Below are 26,320 nucleotides of genomic sequence, written 5' to 3'. Positions count from 1 at the left end.
AAACATCCTGGTACAATATACCTACATATACCTATGCCAAACGACCGTTATGCTAAATTACTGTTTTCCTTAACATAAAAATATTTGTACGAAAAGACCTTAGAAAATTATGCCAAATATCCGTTATTCCAAATGACCGTTATGCGAAATGACCGTTATGCCAAATGACCTTCAGTGTAATCAATTTTCAAAATTATGCCAAATGACCATTATGCCAAAAGAAACCGTAACCAAATGTCCGTTATGCCAAATGACCTTATGCCAAATGACTTTATGCCAATTGACCCAGACCTACTATGAAGCTTTTATAGAAAACTCTAAGTGCCAATAGAGAATCTTTTCATAGTGCTTTGAGACATCGAACAATAACAAATATACGTATGCGTTCCAATAGCTTGAGAATGTGCTACCACCCCTGGCTACTACTCCGATATCGATCTGGACTAGCTGAAGTTGCACAGTATATAATTAATGCCTGGGAGTATCGAATCATCTTTCAATGTGCAACTCCTGGACATTCTAAAGTATTTATTGATCAATACTGACGCCGGCCAGGCCCGAACGTAGATCGCGAGAGGAAAGAGAAGGGACATTAGTCCGATACTTGCTTTTTCTAGAGGCTGTATATACTACTGCGCACTCCGCAAGTATCACGGGAGGAGGATATTTGTTAATAAGTATAGAAGTTGTATTCTACTTCTTCGTTATCGACACCAGAGAGGTGACACTCCACTATCTGGACTAGATATCGATCCATCAACTCATGGACCGGACACCAGCGGCTTTACTTCCCTTCTGAAGGAAGACGTGACCACGGATTTTTTCACCTCAGAAAAATCTCAATGACCTCGGCTGGGATTGAACCCAGGCCAACTAGAAGTGACGGTCACGCTTACCACTCAATCACCGGCGCCGTCCAAATATACGTATGCGTTCCAATAGTTACCAAAACTCGCATGCCTTCATTTAATAAATGATGATGCAATAAACTTAAAATTAAAATGCCAATTCTGCACGATTTTTCGAAAAAAAAAATACAATTGCAAATATAATCCACAATAGACGTTTGCGTAATTTCAACCAAACATTTAGGTAGAGTTTGGATTAAACCAAGTCTACATGCAAATGCTCTCACAGATCAGTGATCAAATGCGTATACCAAATTGAGACAAGGTTTACGACTGCGGATCGAATCCCATTTCAATAGGCACTAGATCGTCAATTTAAACAGTCGGCATGTCGAACGAAAGAAGAGAGGAAGGGTGAGTACGTTATTGAAAGTATTTTTTTTCTTTTGCTGTGTCGATAAAGAAGGGAAGATTTAAAAAAACACAGCTCTGTGTTAACATTGCTGACAGCCATTAAGGTGCTTCTGAACTAGCTCTATTCTGGCACACTGATTCGCCTTTTTCATCACTAAGTGTGCTTTAATGATCTCTATAGAACTATGAAGCCGGAGTGAATATGTTTAGTATGCGAATATAGAACATGTCTAAACTACCCATGATCGCATATTTGTCCCGTTTTCTATGGGATTTCCCATCTTTATGGGACTGATTTGCGATCATGGGCAGTAAAGCCGTTAAATAATGCTTCGTGGTCTCTTGGGTATATTCCTTACCCCTAACCTTACCACTTCCCCAATCCTTCCCATCAGGGAAATCATGAAAAGACGATTCATGGCAAGGCGCAGATCTCCGAACAACATGGGGAACGTACCATTTGAGCTAGATGCTACTGATTCCTGAGTACCCACAAATTGAAAAACTCGCTTTGGCAATTTTATCCGATTTGGATACCACGGAATAAGAAGCTATCGAAATTCGCATGTCTGGCACGCTATCTGTGGACGTGGCAATATGAGTCAACCGGAGACCAGTAGAAACCATAGACTCACATACTGAACTAGAGGGCTTAGGTTTGAAGGGCCCGACAGTAATGCAAGACTTGGGGTTCGACGCCGCTCTCGACGGCCCTGCGCGTACAACGGAAAGCTCCTAGAACAAATGCTAGAGCGCTACACCACCGCTCGCGACTAACTTCTACATCCCCCGTTCACTAAAGAGCACGAGCGTCACAATCCCATTTAGGGAACATCTCCTAATGTGCTTAAAAATTGTCAAAAGAGGAAAATCATTTTCTCTCCTAAGCTTCCTCATAAAGACCCGAGGGTGATCATTAACCGTTATGTGTCCGACGCGGTACCCGGGTACCTTTTTAAGTTTCAATCAATGAAATTCCCATGTTTTATCCATAGCTGGAAATTGAAACTCTGTGACATCTTAGAACTTCACTAAGTCAAGTTTTTGGGTTAATAATATTGTTGATATAGTAAGCGGGGAGTGAGGAGGGGCTCCAGAATTTTTTTACTACGTAACAGGCCGACGTGGGTACCCGAGTACCCACAAAACTGAAATGCCCATAATTAAAGTTTCGATACTTTTGGGTGTTTTGGATTCAGGAGCTCATCCACTTTTGGACATGGTAAAAAAGAATCGGGTTACTCTATTTGGTTCCCGGGTTCCAATTCTGGAGTACTATTTGCGAACTTCAATGGAATACTAGCAATATGGGTATCAAAATTATTGTAATTACATCAGTAGGCTGTATTTCGTGGTTTTGGAACCATTTGGTGATTTGGCCCCGGAACGGACATTCCGGAGCAGGTTCTCGTGGCACCGTGAGTGGCCATTCCATTCCAATTCCATTTTTCAAATTTCCATAGGGTCCCGTAACAATAAAAAACAGACTTCCGAGACAATTTGGAGAGTTTTGGTACTCATATTGCTAGGACATTATTAAAATTTACAAATCATGCCCTAGTACTGGAACATTACTCCGGAAAATCAAGATTACCAAAAACCAGATCCATTTTTATTTTACAGAATCAAAAAGTGGACGAGTTCCTGAATCCAAAACATCTGAAAGTGTCCAAATCGGATAAAGGAAGCCATAGTTATGAGCATTTCAATTTGTAGGTACCCGGGTAGCCTCGTTGGCCTGTTAAAGGTGTTTTTTTTGTTGGACATATAACTGTTAATGGGTCTCCAAATATAGTCACTCGAAGAAGTGCTGTTAAAAACCCGAAGTAAATGAGTCCTGGTCTCACAAATCATAGAAACTAGCAGAAAAGTCGACATGGGACATCAAAAACCCCAATAATCCCTATATTTCAGCCAGAGATTCATCCTAGTACTGGACAGATGAAATTATCTGAACACTTTTGTATTAGTTTCCTACTAAATGGCCCTCCCTGAGCGATCGTATCTTTAAGTGACTAATCATCGAGCGCAGTCACTGATTTGATCACTTTTTGCAGAAGTATCATTGATTTTTTTAAATATTTAATAATTTGCAGAGCGATGCATTTGCATTGCGTAAAATATTAACTTCCACTATTTCAACATTATACGTCAGAGCCGAGAAATTACTGTACAGGAATGTTTTGGGAGAATAAAATGTGCTATTCTTTCAATCGAATTAACCTTTGCTCGGTACCAGGTATTGTCCTAGAAGGACGTTTTGAACGCTGGATCGCCATAGTATTCGCGACGTTAAAAACTCAAATGAAAAACTTTATGAAAGCTGAAAAAACGCGAATATTGGCGCTGGTTCGTCGATGAATTAACGAAAGAAACGATGTACCGTCTGGTGACCATGAATAAATTTTTGGCACAGTAGCATTCCATTCAAACAATTAATGTTTCGTGAATAAAAGATGATACTGTATGTAAACGTAATTATTGTTCCTTAAACACACAAATTTATCTGTCGGTCATCTGTATGATGACCGTGCTAAGCATTGCAGTGAGTATATCATTGTAACGTTCGCCAGATGATGACAGCTATGCATCGCATAGATGCTAAATATTGTAATCGTAGTGGTAAGGGCGATCATGCAAGAGGTTGTGTTAGAACATCCTCTCCACAAAACTGATGGTTTTATATTTACTTATCAACAGCATCGTTACAGGCCCAGAGCTTCATCTGTAAAATCATACCAGATTACCTTAGTTTGGATTCTTTCGCTTTGCTCCCTACTGAGTAATGAGAGTGCGGACACTTAGAGTAGAATTATAATGAGAAGGTGAACACTTAAGCATTAGAAGGTAATATTTATGAAACATCGTTTAGCTTCAACGAGTTTTTCTGTATATCTTGTCACTCGAAAATTGGCAAATTTCGTGAAACAACGGAAGTTTAGGAATCCCAAAGGTACCAACAAACCTTGGTTCAAGGGAATGGGTGAGGATCGTGACTTTAATTGGGCGTTATTGCGAGTCGTCCAATCATTGTACGTTGGAAACGAATCACCGGTATATAAGGGTCGTGGAAAGCAGTGTCTGCGCTTGTGGTGACGGTTCTTGCGACATAAAACATGTTGTCTGGTCGTGCGTCTAGTTTTATGGCACCAAATCATCGCTAAACGATTCCTTTCGGCCTTTCCAACGTAATATTCTTGGATTTTTTTTACCTTTAACCCTTTGGAGATCAAAGTAAGCAATGGTTGAGTGCAGACATATAATTTTTCACGCGTCATTTTTTCCAAAAACCTAATGCACCAAGTAGATTGTGAGGTTAACTTTATTCATATCTATCCGCGGTAATTGTGTTCGGAACGTTCGAGAGGGTATTTGTAGCACCTAATTTTTTGTGATCATTCGGAAGAATTATTGAAGTTGCTCCTGATGAGGCTCTCGTCTATATCCTTCAACAAGGGTTACAACGGAAGAGGCTGTTTCTTTGGAAATTTAAACATGGCCATTGTCATTTGGAAGGATACCAGGAAGGATGAAGCCATCTTGAACAAGTCGAAGACGTCTGTTTCATAAGGGAGTATTTTTCTGTTTGCATTTAATGTCTTGCACCTAGTATTCTGATGCCGTTTTTGCTACCCAACCTCGAGTCTCTGTAACCCTAACTGACGTCCATACATTTCGTCAGCAGGTATGGTTTTTTTTCTCTCTTATTGGATACATATTCCAATACGACCAGTGTTTTAATCTATTGCAACAGGCCTCTTTTTATTGAATACCACATCAGAGAGTTGTACCACTATTAATCTGTGTGATTCCTAATTGCTGACTAAAGGCGCGATCCCAGTAAGGTATTATAGAACGTATAAAGTTTATTGCCTTACTAGGTGCAGTCGTCCATAAGAGCGAGTAAAGGCGCTATAACCTAGGCTCATTAGCCAAGGCAAGGTGTAAATACCTCTGTCCCATCCCAAAGGACCAAAGGAGTGACATTAACCTTCTTAGCCTAGTCACTCCCAACGATTTACCAAATCCCCTTTCTAATGAAACGGTTGGTACGGTTGTCCTCGTTTCTTCCTCCATCAAGATTCAAAATGATTCGTTAGTTAGAATATTCATTAAATAATTTAATTGCCGTATAATTTGAAACATCTTTAAACCAAACTCTACACAGTAGGTTAATCCAGTTTTTCGAGACTTTTTATTCCACCCACAAACATTTTTTTTCTCGCAGTTCGTAAACAAAACTGAAAATGGCATCTTTATCATGAGGTGAGGTATATATTTAGGAAAAATGGAAGTCACACGGGGCATGGCAGATGAATATGGTGGCCGATCATTTTATATCGTAATTTGAACGAAGTACGAAATGTTTAAAAACATTAGCTTAGCAGAATAACTTGCATCGAAAAAAAACTTAAAACGCGTCCTCGAATGAAATGTCATTTGATACAGCATCTCGGTATGTATAGACGACAACACTATTGAAGTAAAGCTACATGACCTGGCGCCACGTAGAAGAGTCCGGGGCTGGTTGGTCGAGTTTTGCTTTCGGAATTTATGCACTCATTCTAGTTAGATTTTTTGACAAACGGTTTGCGCTGTCATGAAGATGCAACCCTTGAGCAAATATGTGATTTTTTTATTCATAACACAAAATCAAGGAAAAAGTTATTAACAATAAAAAACGGAGTAAAAAGTCGACCAACCAACCTCAGGGCTGTGATAGGTGGCCAAGTTTGGTAATATAAGTAAAACGCATCAAATGCATCAGTGGAAAACGTTTGCACTTTCCTTGGGGAGAGGTCCAACTTCTTCAGTCAGGCTTACATCTGCAGCGGATTCTATGCTGATGGACGAGTTTTGTTCGGGGTTGTTACATACTGGATCATCAGGATTGATAATCTGTTTTATAAACAATTTTCAACGTTTAATAATTCTTACATCTTATTTCTAACGGTTGTTCTATAAAAACTACAAGGGGCAGTCCTATGGGGTTAAACGAACTGTAGACGTAGGACTATACTACTTAATGTAAAATATTTATTTTCTTAGTACATTTATAGAAATAATAAATCAAATATATTTCTTACGTATAGTTTAAGCACAACCAATCAACATCGCATGTTACATATTGAACCTAACCTTCTTGGTTATTAGGTCATTTCATTTGTAGTAGGTGATCGAATCCGATTAAACTTATTTGAGAAGATCTGAAGAAAGAAGAAAACCGTGACCGCACTAAAATCTGGAACTAAATCTTTATAGCACAAGATCATCTTTTAAAAATTGTAAAAACTTTTCGATTGTGTGTGGTAAAAAACTCGGACCGGTGAAAAAAATCAAATTTCAGACAATATAATAGCATTTCATATATAGACCAAGCTTTCTAGATAGATTTTGCCATTATTGTAACTTTCCTCAAGTACACATACAAATGTAGCGAATGCAGTGGTCTTAATCACATATCGAAATTATAAATATACACGAATCGAAAACAATTTTATATATGGACTTAGATGAGCTTTTGCTACGGTTTTCAGAAATGCAGTGTATCCATTTATAAATAGGCTTTGTAGAATGTACCTATGATCAGAATCAAAATAGGATATGCTAAGTAGAAACGAATGACATGAAGTGAAAATGAATCAATGAATTGAACGAACGTAAATAATAAACTTTCGTTGTGCTTTCCATCGATCCGCGTAAGTTTGTAGCTAAGAAAGTTTTCGTCTTTGCGCAACGAAAGCACATATTGCAATCATGCAGGTTACACATACAACCACCAACAAATTAAGTATACCTACCTACACATTCGCCTCGAACATTGAACACAGCAAAATGAGCTCTACGCTGATGGGTAGAGCGAAAGAGACAACTAGTACCACGACACTACGTTAACCGTTATTACAAACGAAGCTCGAATGTACAAATTTTGAAATGATTTTGTGTACGAATAATTGTGTTCGAGATTGTACATAAAAGTGTGGTGGAAACGAGCACAACACAAAAGAAAGTATAGTGTTTCAACGAACAAGCTCAGTCGCGTGTTGGACGGAACTGGGTAGCGTATCTCCACAGCCAGTGTAACGGACTCCTAACTCAGGTACACTGGCTGTGAAAACACACAGCGCAGTGATCTGCTCCGCTGCCGTTAAACAGGCAACTGAGCTTGTCCGACCAAATCCGTTCTTTAAATAGTCGATGGTGGAATCTATTCTTAGAAATATTTCGGGGCGATATGCGCAAAAAATTTGAAAATTTATCGTGAGATGGCTGAATTTTATGCGTTTAAAATTGGACCACTTTTCGTTGCATGCCATTTTTGTAGAAAAGTGCTCCCCCATATCGAAAACACAGACGTAGTCCTACGCCAAAAAATCTGATCAATCGGCTCATCGGTTGCAGAGATAACATGCGCATCACTAACGTTACTGTAGGGAAATGCTTTGGTACAACGACCGGAAAATTAATCCATTTTTGCATGAAAATATCAACATTCTTTAGCAGTGTAAGTAAGGCTTGGACTATATATCTGAAAAAATCACGAAAACATATCAGCGACCCTAAAGATACATAGTCCATTGACCTGCAAATCAGTTGGAAAAGCACAATCTGCATTCACTACTCACTCCAATTGTTTGCCGGTAAAGATATTTCCTACAGAAATTCTTTCGCAGAACCGTTTCGTCTGTAGATAGACTTTCGTGCACATTTTGAAAGCAGAAAAATAAATATTCTCACGTTAAACTGCATGGGGGACAGCAAATAAACAAACCGAACATCTTATGCACAATCCTAGAGAGGGCGTTAAATGTTGTTTTTGTTAGCCACCGCAACAACCAAACTATGGTAGATGCGGTGTGAGCATATTTTCGTGCGACAAAATTGTTTTGCTGTGAGTCTATTTGGGGTAAAATTCGCAATAAGCCTTTTGAAATAAATTAAGAATCTTTTTTCCGGGATTCCCAAATCCCGGGAGTGAGAAAACATAATTTTCCGGGAATCGGGAATCCCGGGAAATCTAAAAATCCCGGGATTCCCGGAGCTTTGTAATCCCGCCGGCTTTGCGCTGCTTCGGTTCCCAGCTCTCGGTTATACCGGTTATCCGCATCGTACTGGAAAACCTTTTACAGATGTTCCTGATAGGTATGGGATGGTTGCCAGAAATCTCCTAAAACTTTATCTGGCAAATAAAAATTAACTGGCAACGCTACTTTTCCCCGTTGAACTTCAATGATATTGCCACCTAGGCGCCAGTTTGAGACTACAGAGTGACCTTTGTTTGCATTCGACGAGATTTGATTCGAGCTAACCACATCCAGCCGCAACAGGCCGACAGGGTACCAAGGTGTCTACAAAACTGAAATTCTTATCTCTAAAATCTGTTCGGATAATTGCAAATGTTCAAATGTTCAATTTTGCTGCAACGCCTCTTATTTATACTCCGAGTGTACTGAAAACTTTTACCGCGGTTTTCTCGAAACCACATTTTGATTTACAGGATATTCAGAATTGATTTCTCCAGCGACATACATAGGATTCTATTTTTTATTGGTTTATTTTTTTTTTTAATCGAGGTTTTTAATACTTAAAAGAGCGCCATTTCGCGAAAAATCAAAACATAAAAAAATACTATTTGCGTTATTTGCTATCGTTATAAGGAGGTCGAAAAAATTTAGTTTTGAACACTAAGTTAAAAATTACGGGGGATAGGTTTCCGGCCATGGACCGTTTCGAAAAAGACGTTTCTATGGGAAAAGGGAAAATATGTTTATGCTTCACAACTACACTCTTAGAAAAAATGAAAATTACATTTGACGTAAACAACATAGCGACGTATTTTTTCTGTCTGATAATAAGATTTTAGGACTGAATGACCTAGTAAAATCCGAACAACTCACATTTTTACATGTATTTAAATGTAAGTTTATGTGAATTGGGACGCTCCTTTTATGTGCATCTGGCAAGACGCAAAGTTACAAGATATTTTTTTGCTGTGTAGTAGGTATTATAAATTGTATTTGACCAGATTCCGATTAACTTCTTTATTGCGCCTAGAAAAATTTCTGAAATTTGCCTATTTTTGTGTTCTACAGTGGTGTAACCCATTAAGGGGGCAGTGGGAAAAAATCTACTTCTTTTTTATCCGCTTAATTGTTAGTGTTGAATCCTCTAGAATAGTCTCCCGTAATATCGGTGGCCACACTGAACTTCTTTCGTTTGCAACAGCCATACATTCCTCGCGCATATTTGCTGTCACACACGCAGATTTCAAACTATCGGCAACAATTTTCGAAAAACTGACAACGATAAAAAATATAGTGTAAATAATACTTCTACCCAAATTTTCAAGAGAAAATACCCTATGGGTTATTTTTTACCGCGTTTTTCAGTCTTTCCAAACGAACATCGCACACAATGTTCGCTTTGGTTCTGTCCTCCTATTAAAGATACACTTCGTGTACGAATTCAAACACGTTATGTCGTACCAAACCTCGTGCAAATGTTCGCCTGCACAACCGAACTCCATGTACGTACACGGTGTGCATACAAAAAAGATTATAACTACTGGAGGTTAATTTATCATCTCGCTCTTACATATGCTAGGTGCATTAGTTCGACACATATTGTCCCGGATGCACACATGTCAAAGTAATTGGATTCAATATGCTAGAGCGAGACCACATGTTTCAGTCCGTGAATACATGGAGACAGTAGCGCTTTGCTCCGTCTAGTAGTTATAATCTCTTTTGTGCATACACATAGGTTCGTGGCACCATTTCTCTTTCTCACTCTCATCATCACTAGCGTAAAACTCTGTTTACCTTGTGCGAATCGTTCTCGTGAACGCACCCGGTGTGCGTACACGGATGTTTGAACTAGAGTTTGCACATCGTTCGCTTGAGTTCGATGTTCGAGGCGAACTTGTACATCGAGATGAAGCATGTTTGAGGTTGAACGCGTGCACGAAATTTTGTCCACAGGTACAAACTTGTTGATATTCATGGGAAGTCTGACGTTTTTTCCGTGATGCAATTTGATGTGGGACGTTTTTCTCGAAACCGCGATTTGGCGAACACGATAACTCAAAAAAATAATCAACGAATTGACTTGATTTTATCTATGAGAATGTACAATATGCCTAGCCTGTCGATAAACCAAAGAAAACTGAATAAAAAAAATTCTCCTTATTAGTTTGAAGAAAAGTGAGCGAATTTTACAGTAAAATATGAAGTTTTTCGGTTTTCATGAAGCCATTTTCCAAACTCGAACTTTTTTCTATTTTTTATTTATTTGTAAAGCTTAGACTTCACCACAAGTCTAAACTTTACAAATCTTATTGAATTTCATGCTTCAGAAAAATTTATCAAGAGTTATGTTCGTGTTCGCCGCGGCGCTCCTCTATGTGGAAATGGTTGGAACACTACTCTTGGAATGCTTATATGTGTGGCTCTGCGTGACAGAAATTTTTTTTCGTGCACAATGAATATATAAATAAATCCTAACATTACACAAAAGATCCATTGTTGCCTTGCCTTCAAAATCGTAAAACAAAATAGCGTTCGGTTTGAACACTTTACACCAGACCTTTAACGTGCTATAAAATACAAAAATGCTAAAAATGTCCATTTTATTTACCAGTTAATTAAGGTCAGTTTAGTTCAGCCTAGAGTAGATGCTAAAGATCGTTCCGCTATAGATACACGACAAAAACTAGCCACACTGCAGACGAATTGTGTTGCTATTAATTTTTGGAAATGTCCTGCAAGAATAGGTACTCGAGAAATGAAACAATTACTAAAAGTGCAGAATCTGCTCAATCTGGCAAAAGTGATCACCTTTCGTTTCAGGGAACAACATGCAGCATAGAAAGAAATGCGTCAACTAAAGTTTCCGCTTCCATGGTTTATCTCCGCGCACTCCATACATAGTGATTAATAAATTTATATCAAGATACGGAGAAGTAGATTCCATCGAGTTCCAAGTTTTTCCTGGTGTGAGAATGCTTCCGAACAAACAATTCCCTCATACATAACCATTTTATGCAAATCATCCAAAAATAGGACATTTAATCAGACAACACTAGTCATGAACCCAGGACAGACTCCTATGTGCAAATTTTGCAAGAAGACACTGTACCACGGAAAACCTTGCGCATAAGCAGCTAAGAAAACTCCGCCAACGGTAATCATAAACAACACACCGTTATATTACCCCAAACCTTGTGGTTATAAAACCAATATCAACGGATCTGACAAGAACAAGTATTCACGCAACGATAATCGCGCCCAGTCTCTCCAAGCCAACACCCGGCACCACCAGCAAAGAAGCGAACGCAGAAGAGGACGGATACGTTCTTTCGTGCGCTTCTGTGTGCTAAAGTTATATGTAGTATGGTTAACCTTCCGGAAGTCGCGCTAGTGCTCTGAGTGCATGCTGCTCTGAAAATCTAGCGAAATCGTCTTAGCGCACCAGCGGCTGCTCGTTCAGTGGGCCATTTGCGCGACTTCCGGAGGGTTAAATTCAATTGTCTTTCAACATTTTTCCCGCTTTCATCATATAACAATCTAAGGGGTTACACCACTAGAATTTTGAAAAAATCGAAATTTTATTTATTAGCTTAAAATGTGCTTTATAGTGTTAAAAATGCTATCCCAAAAAATGGAAGACGAAAATAATATAGAAATGTTCAAATTCTGTTGCAACGCTTCTTATGTAAACCTTAAGTGTACTGAAAACTTTAACCACCTTTTTCTCGAAACCAATTTTTTATGAACTGCCCGGAAATGTAACTCGAACAAATTTGATATCTTTGAAAATTTTACAGTATATTCGAAATTGAGTTCTCCAGCGGTGTACGTAGGATTTTAATGTATTATTGCTTAATTATTTTAAATTAACAATTTTGTGTCCATTTTTATGGCATATTCGGCGTTTTTTCACTCAAAAGTGCGCCATTTCTTGACTTGCTAAGAAATCAAAAAACTTAAATTTTTGGCTCTAGATTAAAAATTCTGGGAAATAGTTTTCCGGCAACGGACCCCTTCGAAAAAAAACGCACAAGGGTGAAAATGCCGCAAGCCACATGGATCAACCATCATCTTAGCCTGTCATTCTGACACCACAAAGAAAAAAAATGCTGCACAGCGGCCATCTTGTTCTGAAATTACTCGAAAAAAAAATATTTTTAGTGATTCATTACTCATGTTATAAAATCCATTTAACAAGATTTCGTTTCATCCCTTTATTGCGCCAAAAAAAATCCGAAAAATGCCTATTTTTTCGAGCTCTACAGTGGTGTAACCCCTTAACAAGGTGAACGAATACAAATAAATTACAATTACTATTTTTATTGCTGTTCTATTACTACCGGAAGTTTTCGCCCATCTTCCGTCCATTCAGTTTTGCGGGCCCCAAATACGACCCGGGCCTCCCTCTCACCGGGCCTGCTCGATCGAGTCACACATATTTTCAATATTCAGTCTTGATTTTGACCCGCTAGGAGGTACCTTATAAACAAAATGGTAGCGAACGTCTGATCTGGCTTCTAGCTATTACACCAAAAAAAAACTTTGAATGCTATGGAGGATTATGGCATACCTTTTGTACAAAAAGCTTAAAACCCTCCAAATGTACCACAACTGCGTCCAAATGAGGATTTCTGGGCTAATTTGAAGCGGAGAATAATGGCAATAATTTTCGACCAAAAACATGATAGTCAAAATTAAGAAAGAAATCAAGAAAACTTTTTCGAAAAAAAAAATCCTGCAAACTACCTTAAAGCTTCTCGAATGGCTCTATTTTTTCTGCATTTAGTTAACAATGTTAAATGTTTTCATATAGAGAGAAAACTTAACCCTAGAACGTTGCACTGGGGTACAAATGTACCGCACGCCTCCATTGGAGCCGTGTGAAGACGAGAATTCGGCATTTACCGACCTGGGACCCTAACCATAATTCAATTTAGAGTTCCTAGTAAGAGTAGGAAAAGGTGGTATAGCCAGTTTGCTTATAGCTTTCGGGTAAGCAGGTGTCAAATTTGGCTTGGGGTACATTTGTACCCCAGTGTACGGTTGCCGTTAGCGTTTCGTGCTGTCAGTGGAAATGTGACTAATGACAATTCCAGTTTAAATATTGGTTGTTTTACTACGTAAGTAACAATTAGTATTATAAAATAATTTTTAATCATTTATTCAACTAATTTAATTTAATTTTGAAGTAGAAAAAATCGTTCTCATATTTACTGATTTTAATTGTTTTATTGTTTATTTTTTATAGTTTTCAAACAATGGCTCGCAAGTATAATTTGCGCACGGTAACTGCTGTAACAGTAACGTTGCGTGTTACCAATGTATTGCTGGTCAGAATTTTTTTTTTCATTTCTATTTCTACTCCATTTCGAGGAATTTTCCAAAACCCGAGTTTAAAACTTTCACTCTTCCAAATAATTGCACTTTTTCAAAAATATTGGAATTCCATTTCATACAGTTTCTAGACCATTCTATCAACTTTTAAAATCATTTGATTATTTTCAAATCGGTTGAAAATTCGCAAAGTTATAGTAATTTTTGTGAAAAAAGTCAAAACCGTTATTTTTTTCTCTTTTTTTGTTTTAACCAATTTATGTATCATTGATTCAATAAATTCCGTACTTTAACTTACACAGCTGTTTTCGCCATTAAAAAACGAAGAAAATGATGTATTATACATTTCTTTTGTTAGCATTTTTACCTGCAAAAATTGCGATCAAACACGTGGGGTACTTTTGTACCCCAGTGCAACGTTCAAGGGTGGAAAACGCAAGTGCAACGTTCTAGGGTTAATAGAGATTTTTCTTCAATAAAAATGGTCTTTTGAATTTTGTCCAAATTTTATTCATATTTTATTTTATATTAGTGTTTGATACCAGTTCCTTATCGAACAGGACTATTAGATCTGGAAATTATTCTATTGAGTTACTTTTACTCGATGCCTAGTTGATGCCCCGGTCCGGCGGATCAGAGCGTAAAGCGACGGTTAAGTAAGGCACTTGTTATATTTTCTAGTCTAGACTAGGAAGAATTTCTAGTCGTTAGTTAGATCATAACACTAGCTATGCAATTGTCCTATATACCAAGAAACGGCTGCGAAGTCTCCCGAAACAGTAGATCAAGTAAAACCAAAAGCTTTCCATTGCTTTGTTTTTGCCTAGTTGATACACATACACTCAAAAGTAAGCATCGTCGATTTTCCTTCAGTTGACTTCCTGCACGGAAGGCCTTAGTTGGATAAAAGACCCATCAATAATCGGTTATTAGGTTTCGCGTGTAGATTAACCTAAAATTGAATAACGTCTCCTGCCTTTGCACGCGTCATTGCGTTCATCATTACAGTAACAGTCAAATTCTAACACTTCCCCATGGCATGCTCCAGTGCCGCTACCATCAACAACGCAAAAGAAAAAAAAACCACCATTACCGTTAGCGACTCATGGAAGGATACTAAATGGCGCAACACTGGATATGCTTGATTCGATGGCTGCCCGGACAGCACGGGGGCGTGAAAGCATGTTGTTTGTTTAATTTTCTGGTAATTTAGATTTTATGTTCATTGCCAACCATTTCCCCATTATGGGACTGCCTGCTGATGGGATGGGATAAGCATCCGCGAAAGAGGCAAACTTGGTGACACTTTTGCGCGAAATAAGCACCTACGCTATGGCGGCGGCGGCGACGATATGGGGTCGCATATTTTGCGTGGCTCTCGTGGCACGTATTACGTAGGAAGTTGTGGGAGGCGAATGCTAACATCTAGGAGAAAGAAGAATATGACAATAATGTGAGTTTGATTCCGTCCTTTCTAAATAAAGACCGGCTACCCTAGGGCACTCGTGTTGGCGTTGGTTTTGGTGTTGTTAGATCGTTTCCGAGTTGGTGTTTTTCTTTTCGGTGGTGGGAAGTTTGGTCGAGTTCGGGAAGATGGAAATGACGCCCTTGGTAGGGGAAAAGTTCACCAAGCGAATTAAGCGATATTTACACAAATAGCTGTTGGGGATTACTGGAACTGTGCTGGATTTAGCGTTTATGAAGGTCGTGTTTTAGCAATTGAACTCCTTTTGAACATGCTATCAATTAGAAATATTTCCAGTGGATCAAAGTCTAAACCTTTATTTGATCTAACCCACCCTTATTTAAACTGTTAAATGGTATCTTAACTATGATTACAAATAAAACAATACCTTACAGCAGGATATTTGCAGAATTTGTTACTTTGTTGAATATGGGTACCTGAAAATAAAAGAGCAATGAAAAATATTAGTGCTTTGATCATGTAGCTATGAAAAGACAGTAATAAAGCAGATTTAAATATTGTTCTACTGCCGTGGCCCAAAACTAACCTCAATGAACAAGGACCTTCATCACCAACGATTTGATCTATTCAAAACATGAACTGAAAGCCAGGTCTACATTTGTGCAACTGCGTCACTCGCCAAAACTAGCCTTGACAGTGACACTTGACAGGTAGGCACTGTTGTTGACACCTTCCCACAGGCAAGCACTTTAACCGTAATGGGAATGTTTACGCGCTATTCCGGAACGAATGACATTTTCAATTGCCATAGTAAAAACTAATTACAGTACTTGGCCTGACGAGAAGTGCACACACGCCACAGCACAGTTTACCCCGCGGGCCTGGATGGGTGTTAATTCGCGTCCGCAACATGCCTATTCACGAATGGGACTTTGCTTCACTATAACTAGGTATGTATAGTAAAACCGCAAATTCCGAGCTAATTTGAAAATTCTAGCTGCCTTCAGCTCAGTCAGTCAGCCGATGGGTGTTGGGGGAGAGGTTACAACGAAATGCAAAAGTGCCAAAGTTGTGCTGGAAACCTTCCCTCTTCCGATTCCCCTGTGGCAAAAGTGTGACCTGTACGGTCGTTTTTTTCTACTGTTCCATTTACATTCCCGTTACCCACGGGGCACTGCTGCTGCTAGCGAGGAGCGATACGCGGTGGTGTGTTAATTAATGACACTTTGGTGGTAGTCCGGAAAAATCACTGTCGGAAAAGTTGCTCGAGTACCTAACTCTAGCTCTACCTGTAGTCTGAAGTGAACTTTGTCTCGGTCAGGGGACTGTGGAAGTGGGGGGTTTGTTTTAGCTTTTGACAGCACAGGATTTCGCTTCTTTGCCACATTAGCGAGGGAACATTAAAAATTAATGACCGTAAAAATGCGTGTCGGAGTTTTCTGTACTAGGCTGCTGGTGAAGTGGGACTTTGTGAAAGGTGGATGGTGGAAAAGATTTTTCGAGGTTGGAGTTCAGGGTGATATAGCAGGGTACAAAAGTTTACTGCACTTGTTTCACTAACTGAAATTTACGTTAGTATGCCCAGCAAAGAAATGAGGTTTGGTTTAATTGAATTTGGAACCTAATCTAGTTTAACTAACGGATCAACAGGCTAGAAATCTACATGGGAGATATATGGAGAAAAGCCACTGGATCACATAACTACCACTAGGTGGCACTTCAGGCATCAGCACAGTACTTGAATTGACATTCTGAAAGATGACTTTACTACCTACAACTTTATCGAAGACTACTAATCGATCTAAAATCATCAATTATCATCAAACTAACAGCGCATACACTGATAGAATATATTCGTAAATCGCTACGAATTAGTTTCGTACTGACAATTTTCATAAAATATACGAATTTTTCGTACATATGATAAATCATTCGTAGTTCTATTGAAACACTTTTATTTTTTATTACGAGTAGTTCGTAAAAACCACGAAACGACTTTCATTAGTTTATCACAAAACGGCTTCATTAGGCAAACGAATTTGTCGATGCTATATACCGTCAACGTCAAAGGAGCTGCAATCAAGGCGGGAAGAAGTAATTTCAAATGACATTTTTATGCGAAAGTTCGGGAAAACCGGTGACTTCGACTGCTGTAAATGTAAACGGACGAGAGAAATGCAAAAACGTTCGTGCTGCTAGGCGTGCCTGTTAAATGTTCGTGAAAGTTCGGTTATTCGGTTTGGTGCCGTAGTTTGGCTTGGTTCGCTGACAGTTGCAAATGTATATGAATGGCCCGCCCGTGTGTAACTTTCATCATCCGTTGCGTTGGAACTGTTGCAAATAAATTTCATAGCAGCAGTTCAAAATGAATGTAGTGAACTACATTCATGGTTTATATTTGCAAGATTGGAATATGCGGCAGTTCTTGCTATAGGAAAGGACTGCAAGCAAAATATCAGCGGTCACCTAGTATCGTTGAAGGGGAAGTTGTTGGCCGTTGAAATCAGTAGTTTTGTACATTTACAATGCGCATGGTGGCCCGCCGATGCGTCTAATGGATTTTTTTACATTTCTTATAAAAGAAATGTATAGAATTCGCTCAAACTTTCAATATTTTTTCCGAGGCCCGGAGGGTCGAGTCTTATATACCAATCGACTCAGCTCGACGATTTGGGACAATGTCTGTGTGTGTGTCTGTGTGTGTATGTAACGGACAAATTCTCATTCGTGTTTCTCAGCAATGGCTGAACCGATCTTATCGAAACTAATTTTAAATGGAAGAACTAAAAAACAGTATGAACGCTATTAATTTGTTTTTCATTCTGATGTTTAGTTTCCACGATATGAATGTTTGAATGCGTAAAAATAGCGTTTTTTGCAGTTTTTTTAAATTATCTGCCGAAATTGACAATATAGATTAACAAATTATATGTTTTAGATAGCTTTAACGAATACCTTTCGAACAAGCTATAGATTGTTGAAATCGGACTATTATCAAAAGAGATATTTCGTCGCTGTTGTGCTATCTTATGACAAACGCCATTTTGGGGTAAACTGAGTTAGATATGCAACATTATTAATCTGAAAATTCTCTACAAAATGGCGTTTTCAGAATTTTGAAATTTTGCTTGGTTACTGACTTATAGCGAAAAAAGTGATGAGAAATTGTCAGTTTTTTGCTTTAAATCACTGTATCTTGGGATTCGCTTAAGTAATGCAGAAGTTTTAGATGTTTTTATATGTAAAAATGTCTGAGGAACACAATGGCATATTAATTTTTAAAATAAAAAAAAAACATGTATTGAGAGAAATATGCAGTTTTACTTTTAAATTGGCAATATTTCATGTTTGGCAACACTGTAATTAAAAATTACTATTTTTTCTAGATTGCTTGCTCAATTTCCTTCAAAATGCATCTCATCGATTGTTTCTAGGCCGAATAAAGCCGAAGATATTAATAAAAGTTAATAATTGATGCTTTTTTTCTATGGAAAATTTTCCATGCACAATTATGACACCCCATACAAATTTTGCCATCAATACACACCTACGACACGTGTGAGTACGACTTTTGTTTACATTTATAGTGAAAACTCGCAACATAGTCAACCGAACTTCATGATATTTGAGAGTTTAATACAGAATAGATTGAAGCATTAATTGTCTTCTTTGAATTGTTTTTACCATTTATAAGTTCCAAGATATTCAATCTCAAACTTTAAAAATCGTTTTTCTCGAAATGTGCTAAATGGCGCTTGTCATAAGATAGCACAACAGCGACGGTTTAACATTAAATGCGGACGAAAGATTTTTATCATTTCCCATTGCCAGAAATATGACCAAAAACATGTAATCTATTATTAACGCCAAAACGGCTTACTTTAGGTCAATAGTATCTTCGGAGAATATAATGGAGACAATATGCTCGTTCTTTTGGTATTGTGCTTTTGCTGATTAATCACCCTATGAGTGAGATATTTTCACAAATTTTCTTGGAAGTGATTATTTCGAAATGATGTCTTCAGCAAATTTGTAGCTCTTACTTTTGCGAATAACTTCACTGAAGACTTCAAATATCTATTTTGAATACTTTAAAAGTTATGGCTTGTTTTTTGGGTTACTCTTTGTCGCCTATTTATTGTTCAATATAGTAATAATCCATTTAAATAAGCCAAACATTATTTCGATAAAACGAATTTTGTATTTCTTTTTTCTCTCTACAACCGCCAGAAATAATGACCGAACACTTCCAAGTCGTCTAGAAGGAACTTGATAACTATCAGTGCAAAAATGTTCATTTGTACGAACCTTCTGAGTGCAATTTTTCTAACTTATAACCATCGGATCGATCTTAAACATATCGGGAAATGAAAGCGAAGTAAATTTATTGATGCTGACTGATTCAATTCAATATTACAATAACAATTATCTGATCCGTACATTGATAACCTGTTGTTGTAAACATCATGAGGACTTTTGATAAATTGTCGGAATGTGTATGTAACTGATCTATTCTGCCGCTCTACGCATAATAGTCCCAAGTGTATAGGGAATCCCATAGCACATGGGACATTTATGCGTATAGCGGCAGTATTGGTCTTGATTTCACAGTTGTCTAATAGCATCAATATCAAATTCCTGCCTGAAAACATTCCAATAGAAAATTCCAGAGTTCTGTAATCAATCATAATCCTCAGATTTCTTTTCAAATTGAGCTCGCTTTTGTAGAGATGTACTGTAATAAGGGTCTTTATTTAATAGAAAGCGAAGTTAAAATTGATTTAATGCCTATGAAACATAGAACTGCACACCAAAAAAATGCATAACTTTCAACATTTACTAAAAATGTTTTTGCCTTTCTCATTCACTCTAATATTCGTCAATCTAATGCCGACCGGGAGGGCCGAGTGGGATATGCCAATCGACTCAGTTCGTCGAGATCGGAAAATGTCTGTGTGTGTATGTATGTGTGTGTATGTGGAAAAAATGTGACCTCTGTTAATCAGAGATGGCTGGACCGATTTGCACAAAGTTAGTCTCAAATGAAAGGTACAACCTTCCCATCGGCTGCAATTGAATTTTTTATTGATTGGACTTCCGGTTCCGGAGTTACGAGTTGAAGAATGCAATCACATAGCAAATTCCCATATAAACTGAAATGAAAAAATTTCAAAATCAAATTTGTATTTTTGATGCCAAATGACTTTATAATGCATGAAACATTGCGATTTGATGTAAACTCGAGAAAAATAATGTTTGACAAAAATTGACTTTTTGGACTTTGGTACATTTTTGCCTTTCTCATATAGAAAGGTTATGCAATCACTCTAAAAATCGTCAATCATACCGGCCCGGAGGGAGTATGCAGTGAGGGGTTGCTAGTTTAAAATTAAAACTAGTTTAAAATTTCTTAACAAGTTGAAAATTTTCGGCCGGACCCGAAACTCCCGGATCTTTTTCCATGATCCGCCGCTGGTATCAAGCGATGTTTCAGTAACACATGGTATCTCCAGATCGTGGCTGTCGATCCGTTGTATGTATATTCAAATCGTACTGAACATGTAATATTCATTTCCACCATTGTATTGAACTTAACCAGTCATGGAATCGTAGTCTGGACAAATGAGAAAAGCACAATTGCACCACTAAGTGGATTAAAACAGGTTTTTATTTTGGGAATGCGTCGAGTTGAGACGAAAACGTAATATGATTAATAAAAAATGACGATTTTCATTCGACTCTAGCAGGTCCTGATCGATTTTGATGAGCATTTGATTTTTGGTGTATGAACAATTATATGTATAGGTAAAATGTTCAAAAACAGTAATTTAAGGTCAAGATAGCATCATTTTGAAACCGCCAATTTCGGAGGTTTAGTATGATCGATGAGTTTTACAAACGTTAAACAGCGCATCATTTGATATAATATATTTTACGGTATATCGTCCAAGAAGTAAGTATGGTGAATTTTCTCAGGTTGATATTCATGACTACAATAAAGTCTTAACAAATTCACTAAAGACACGAACTCTGTTACTTTTATCTGAAAAATTAATTCTGCATTATTTTAAAACTTCAAAAATTACGGTTTCGGAATTATGCCGTTTGGACAGTAACATCTATTTTCACCAAACCCCCACCAAACCGAATTTCTGGCTACTCCGCTGACTTCAAGTAAGTAGAAACCCTCATTCACAAGAAACTTCTTCGAATGCTGAATATCTATTATAATACATTGAAACCCCGATTTTATCAACCAAATATGAACATATGTTTGATGGGCTCTAGCAGACGAACAAGACTGAATTCGAGTAAATCCTTACTTGAGCATGTTTTCCTTATCATGAAGATGGAAATATACAAAAATAAAAAGTTCATCATAATCAGAAATAGTTATCAGACTACATCAAGGGACGGGAAGAATATTTTAACAGCTTCAGTTTATTATAAAGAAAAAAAAATGCCCGATTTAGTCAATGTCCCCATTTTGTCAGCCTAAAATACACCATGAGACTGAGAAAAATGGGTCTTTATTGTATGTATTATTCACTGTGTTTCACATTAATAGGTACCATTTTTTTGGGGATTTTTTTAATGCATCGAACGACAACAATTTTTAAGGGGTTATTTTATAGACTTCTTCCAAAATTTGGCGAACCTATTCCAATTCGTATACCAATTAATTGGTATACTTAAGGGTTTATTTGTTGCAGATAGAGAAAATACTGAAATTTTCAGCTTTTTTCCTACACGATATTACGAAAGTTTATTAAACAATTTTTCCTAATAAGTTTGTGAAAATTATAAACTATTTGAAATTTTTTAATAGTTTTATTTTTTATTTAACCGTGATTTTTTAATAAATAGTGATCATCACTTCACAACGTAGTCTATTTTCCATGGCTTGCTGTGAGCACGATTTCTCAAATTGCTGGACTGAAAATTATGGAATAGAAATTAATTTTTAGTATTCTTTACAGATTTAACTCGCCGCGCAGATAGCTCTGAATTAGACCCGCTGATGCCCTAAGACGATTTCGCTAGATTTTCAGAGCACTGTGCACCCAATGCATTAACGCGAGTGACGGAAGGTTATCGAAAAGTTTCATGAAAATGAAAATTCCAGTAATGATGATGATTTTCCCAAATGGTTCGTTTTCGAGAGGTTTTTATTTGTTCTTTGGCATTAGGTTCAGCAATAATAATTTAAATCAAGGATACTACTGGGAAGTTACCTTTAGAAAAAGTCGATGTCGAAGTAAAATTTGGAACTATGCACGCATGCACTTCAGAGATAGCGTGATATCAGGAGCTGCGATTTCATTTCAACGCTTTTTTGTGAAAAGGGCGATACTTACAAATGTAAACATAAAGCTTGAGGGCTTTGAAACGCAACAAATTTACCTAAAAATTTGGATTCTACGATATTGCTTTCTTAAACTACAGCAAAAAATACAACGGGCGAAACTGTATTTTTGTTTGTTTATTTAAAGTTTCGTCCTCCACGCTCCATGCAAACAAACAGGGCGATACTTTTTTTGCTAGCAGTTTAGAGGCGAAACTGTTATTTTCGTATTTTTTAGGATTATCAAGCTGAAATCGGTGGTGTAGAACGGTAATTATTGTAAAAAAACGTAAGGGCGATAAATGCTGATAGGTGGGACCGAAAAAGTAAACAATCGCCAAAGGGGCGATACTATCATTTTGTCAATTTCAATAGCAAAAACAAATTTTAATTTAATAATTTCAAATACTTTAGAAGTTTTAGGTTTCGATCACTGAATCATGCAATCTAGGATATAAAAAACACAAATGTTCTTAAATAGGAAATAAAACCAACTTTGACAATCAACTTTCACTGTTGATTTTCTTTGAATGGTATTACAGCTAGTATCGCCATTTTCAAGAAAAAGTGTTGATTTCTTAGTTCTCAGTCGTGTTGGAAATTTGAGTAAAGTATAAACTTCAAATCGATTCAAAAAAAAATTCGATTTTTTTTTGGCTCAGTACAATATATAACCCCTTTAGGAAAATTCGGTTTTCCCACCACAATGCATTGATTGAGGAATTTAGATATATTATTAACAGAGCATTAGCAATAATTCGTTTGTATGTCTATTTTATGGGCCATTTTTTCGCTTTCCCATTGATTTGGTTTGAGATTTCTAGCACTGATGTTGTCCTATGCTGATTTGAGCGATTCTCTGAGTCCTGACACTATCCCATGTAGTATGTGTTATCAAAAACATCGCGAAGCATCAAGTTCTAAATGTTCTCAAACGATATAATATCCGAAGAGAGTGATAAGAGTTATAAGAAATGTCTCATCACACTGTTAGGTGGATTAAAAGCGTTTTTAATTAACGTAACGAATTTTATATTGAAGGAGAAATTGTTGGCCATTGAAAATCAATAGTTTGGGACCATCCATAAATGTAGCATTATATGAGGGAGGGGGAGTTTTGTATTTTGTGATGATGTGTGACGACAGGGGGTATGGGGTCACGTGCTACGTAGCTTTTTTAAAGGGGGATAAGGGTTGATCTGATGTCACGACAACCTTACTTGTTTCATCTAACATCGTTTTTATCTTTTTTTTATTTTTTTACGGGGAAAAGGAGGGCTACCGTCAAGCTACGTAATTACCAACGGGGGTATTTGAGGTTTGTGACGAAATGCTACGATGGGTGTGGGTGTGTTAAAAATCACTCAAAAGATGCTACGTCATTTATGGATGATCCCTTTCGGAAATTGATGATGCGCAGGGGGGGCCCGCCGTTGCGTCAAGGCATACCCATCTGGACTTCTTCGTATGCATTCCAGGCATACCCATCTGGACTTCTTCGAACCTAGGGTATTCGAAGACCACGTGTTCCGGTGTCTCTTGCACGTTTACGTACTCCCGGCAAAGGGGTGACGAAGCATGTCCGAACCGATGCACGTTAGAGTGGCTCGTAGTTGTATGGGAAAACTTCAAAATGATTCAAACTAGCGGGCACAGCACTTTTTGAGTTACTTTTGTGGTCCCAAATGCCTGTGCAAAATTTGGTAGCGATTGGTTGCTTCCCGGGTTTGCGCATTGTGTTCAAAGTTTGCATGGGTTTTTATATGGGGAAATCAATTATTTTGCATGTACGTTAATAAAGATCGCTATTTCACTCAATATAAAAAAACCAGCTTTATAAAACTTTAGTTCAAACTGTAGTCAACAACTCTGTCGAAGACGGTAACTAGCTACGAGTTTTCAAAAAATAGTTATAACGATTTTGAAACTTGAGGTAAAATACAAATGCAGAAATTGATTACTTTTTCCAACACTGCCGGTGCACCACCGACATCGACATTAAAAACTTACATAAATGAGAATATATTCATCGCAGAGACTTGGTACCTTTGAATGAAATGTTCAGAATGAATTTCTGAATATCATAGACGTAGTCAGCAAATGAAAAGCATAGGGGGGGGGGGGGGTATGTGTACTCCCCAGTCCCTTTTTAGATTGTTTTGTATAGGGGGCCGTACACAAATGACATAGCTTTTTTGGCATTTTTCGATCCCTCCCTCCCCCCTCGTAGCAAGACTCTAACCTCCCCCTTGTAAATAACGTAGCATTTATTTCTCTTGGGAATGGAGGAACATCAAATTGTTTTTTTTTCTTTTTCTAATCAATGAGTTTTAATTCCCGTAAAAAATCTTATTGCTACGTCGTGCAACTTCTGACCCTACCCTCCCCCTCGTCGCACTTCGTCACAAATTTAGTATACCCCCCCCCCCGCCCACCAAAATGCTATGTCATTTATGCATGGCCCCTAAAACAAAAAAATCATTACGTCCTTGAAAATGTCAACGACTGAACTTTCTTAATATTTTGAAAGAACCAAATATGAATCATACTACAATCTTTGTTGTGGGAAATAACAATTTACAATATTTAGAATTTACACCTACAAATTTATGTGTTGTTTTTGCTTGAGGCAAAAACTAACTCAGGTCTAGAAATCACGTTGGGTTCTAACCTGAAGTATATTTCTAGTTCGCCAACATCACCTCTGTTTTGCGTGAACCTAATTCAATTTCATCAAAAAACGCTTGTTTGAAGTAACTATCCTGGTTTCGTTCCTATATTCTCAAACGAAAACGGCAATAGAAACAATTCCGAGACTTCAATGAATCTAAGGAATTTAAATTCTGACTCTGAACGGCTAAGAAATAGGGTTTTAAAATATGTAAAACTTATAAACCGGTGTACCATTTTAAATGAGATAACAGTAGAGTAGCACTCAAACACGTAGGATTAATTTTTAATTCGGCGGTATAAACCTGCGTTGAAGATGTGCTCCTCATGTTATACTAAACTATCTAAAAACGGAACTGGGACGTACCCAGCCCCCCTCCCTCTCTTCTTTTTATTTCCTGACTACGCGCTTGTTATTCAGCTATTCATTCTGAACATTTCATTCAAAGATTCCAAGTGTCTGTGATGACTATATTCTCATTTATTTAAGTTTAAAGTATCGGTGTCGTGGTGTACTGACAGTCTTGGAAGAAATAATGAATTTCTGCATTTGGATTGAACCATAAGTTTTAAAATCGTTATAACTATTTTCTGAAAACTCGTAGCTAGTTACCGTTTTCGACAAAGTTGTTAACCAAGGTTTGAACTATAGTTTTATAAAGCTGGTTTTTCATATTCAGTGAAATAGCGATCTTTATTAACGTAAATGCAAAAGGGACCATCCATAAATAACGTAGCATTTTTTGAGCGATTTTTAACACCCCCCTCCCCCATCGTAGCATTTCGTCACAAACTTCTAAATACCCCCTGGTAATTACGTAGCTTGACGGTAACTCTACCCCCCCCCCTTGTCCCCGCAAAGCTTAAAAAAAACTAAAAAACGATGATAGTTATTCCCCTTTAAAAAGCTACGTAGCATGACAAGACCCCCTACCCCCCTGTCGTCACACATCATCACAAAATACAAAACACCCCCCTCCCCCATATAATGCTACGTCATTTATGGATGATTCCAAATGATTGATTTCCCCATATAAAATCCCATACAAACTTTGAACGCAATTCCGGTAAACCCTCTGGTTTTATCGAACACACTAGTAGCACACGCGGAAAGCTAAACTCAATAAAAAACGGACTTAGTTTCCAGGCACATAAACCGGTGTTGACTCGCTCACAGCTCACTCATGAAAAACCTAAAGAAATCCTTTGCAGCGGCTTCTTCCAAGCCGCTATTGTCGATCGGATCCATTGTACG

At 37.7% G+C, this 26,320-nt stretch overlaps 1 protein-coding gene across 7 annotated transcripts in view; it reads right to left on the bottom strand.

The window, feature by feature from the left end:
• LOC131679053 (uncharacterized) overlaps positions 1-26,320 on the bottom strand; it is a 402,206-nt gene that overhangs the window by 96,850 nt on the left and 279,036 nt on the right. For 4 of the 7 annotated variants that reach the window (XM_058959599.1, XM_058959604.1, XM_058959601.1 and 1 more), the window contains one exon: positions 15,478-15,526. The exons of the other annotated variants lie outside the window; for them this stretch is intronic. The gene's annotated coding sequence lies outside the window, so the exon portion shown is untranslated. The remainder of the gene's footprint in view (positions 1-15,477; positions 15,527-26,320) is intronic. 7 annotated transcript variants of the gene reach the window in all.

This window comes from Topomyia yanbarensis, chromosome 2 (assembly GCF_030247195.1).
Source record: "Topomyia yanbarensis strain Yona2022 chromosome 2, ASM3024719v1, whole genome shotgun sequence".
Lineage (NCBI taxonomy): Eukaryota > Metazoa > Arthropoda > Insecta > Diptera > Culicidae > Topomyia > Topomyia yanbarensis.
Note: the sequence above shows the minus strand (reverse complement) of the source record. Positions and strands in the feature narration are given on the sequence as shown.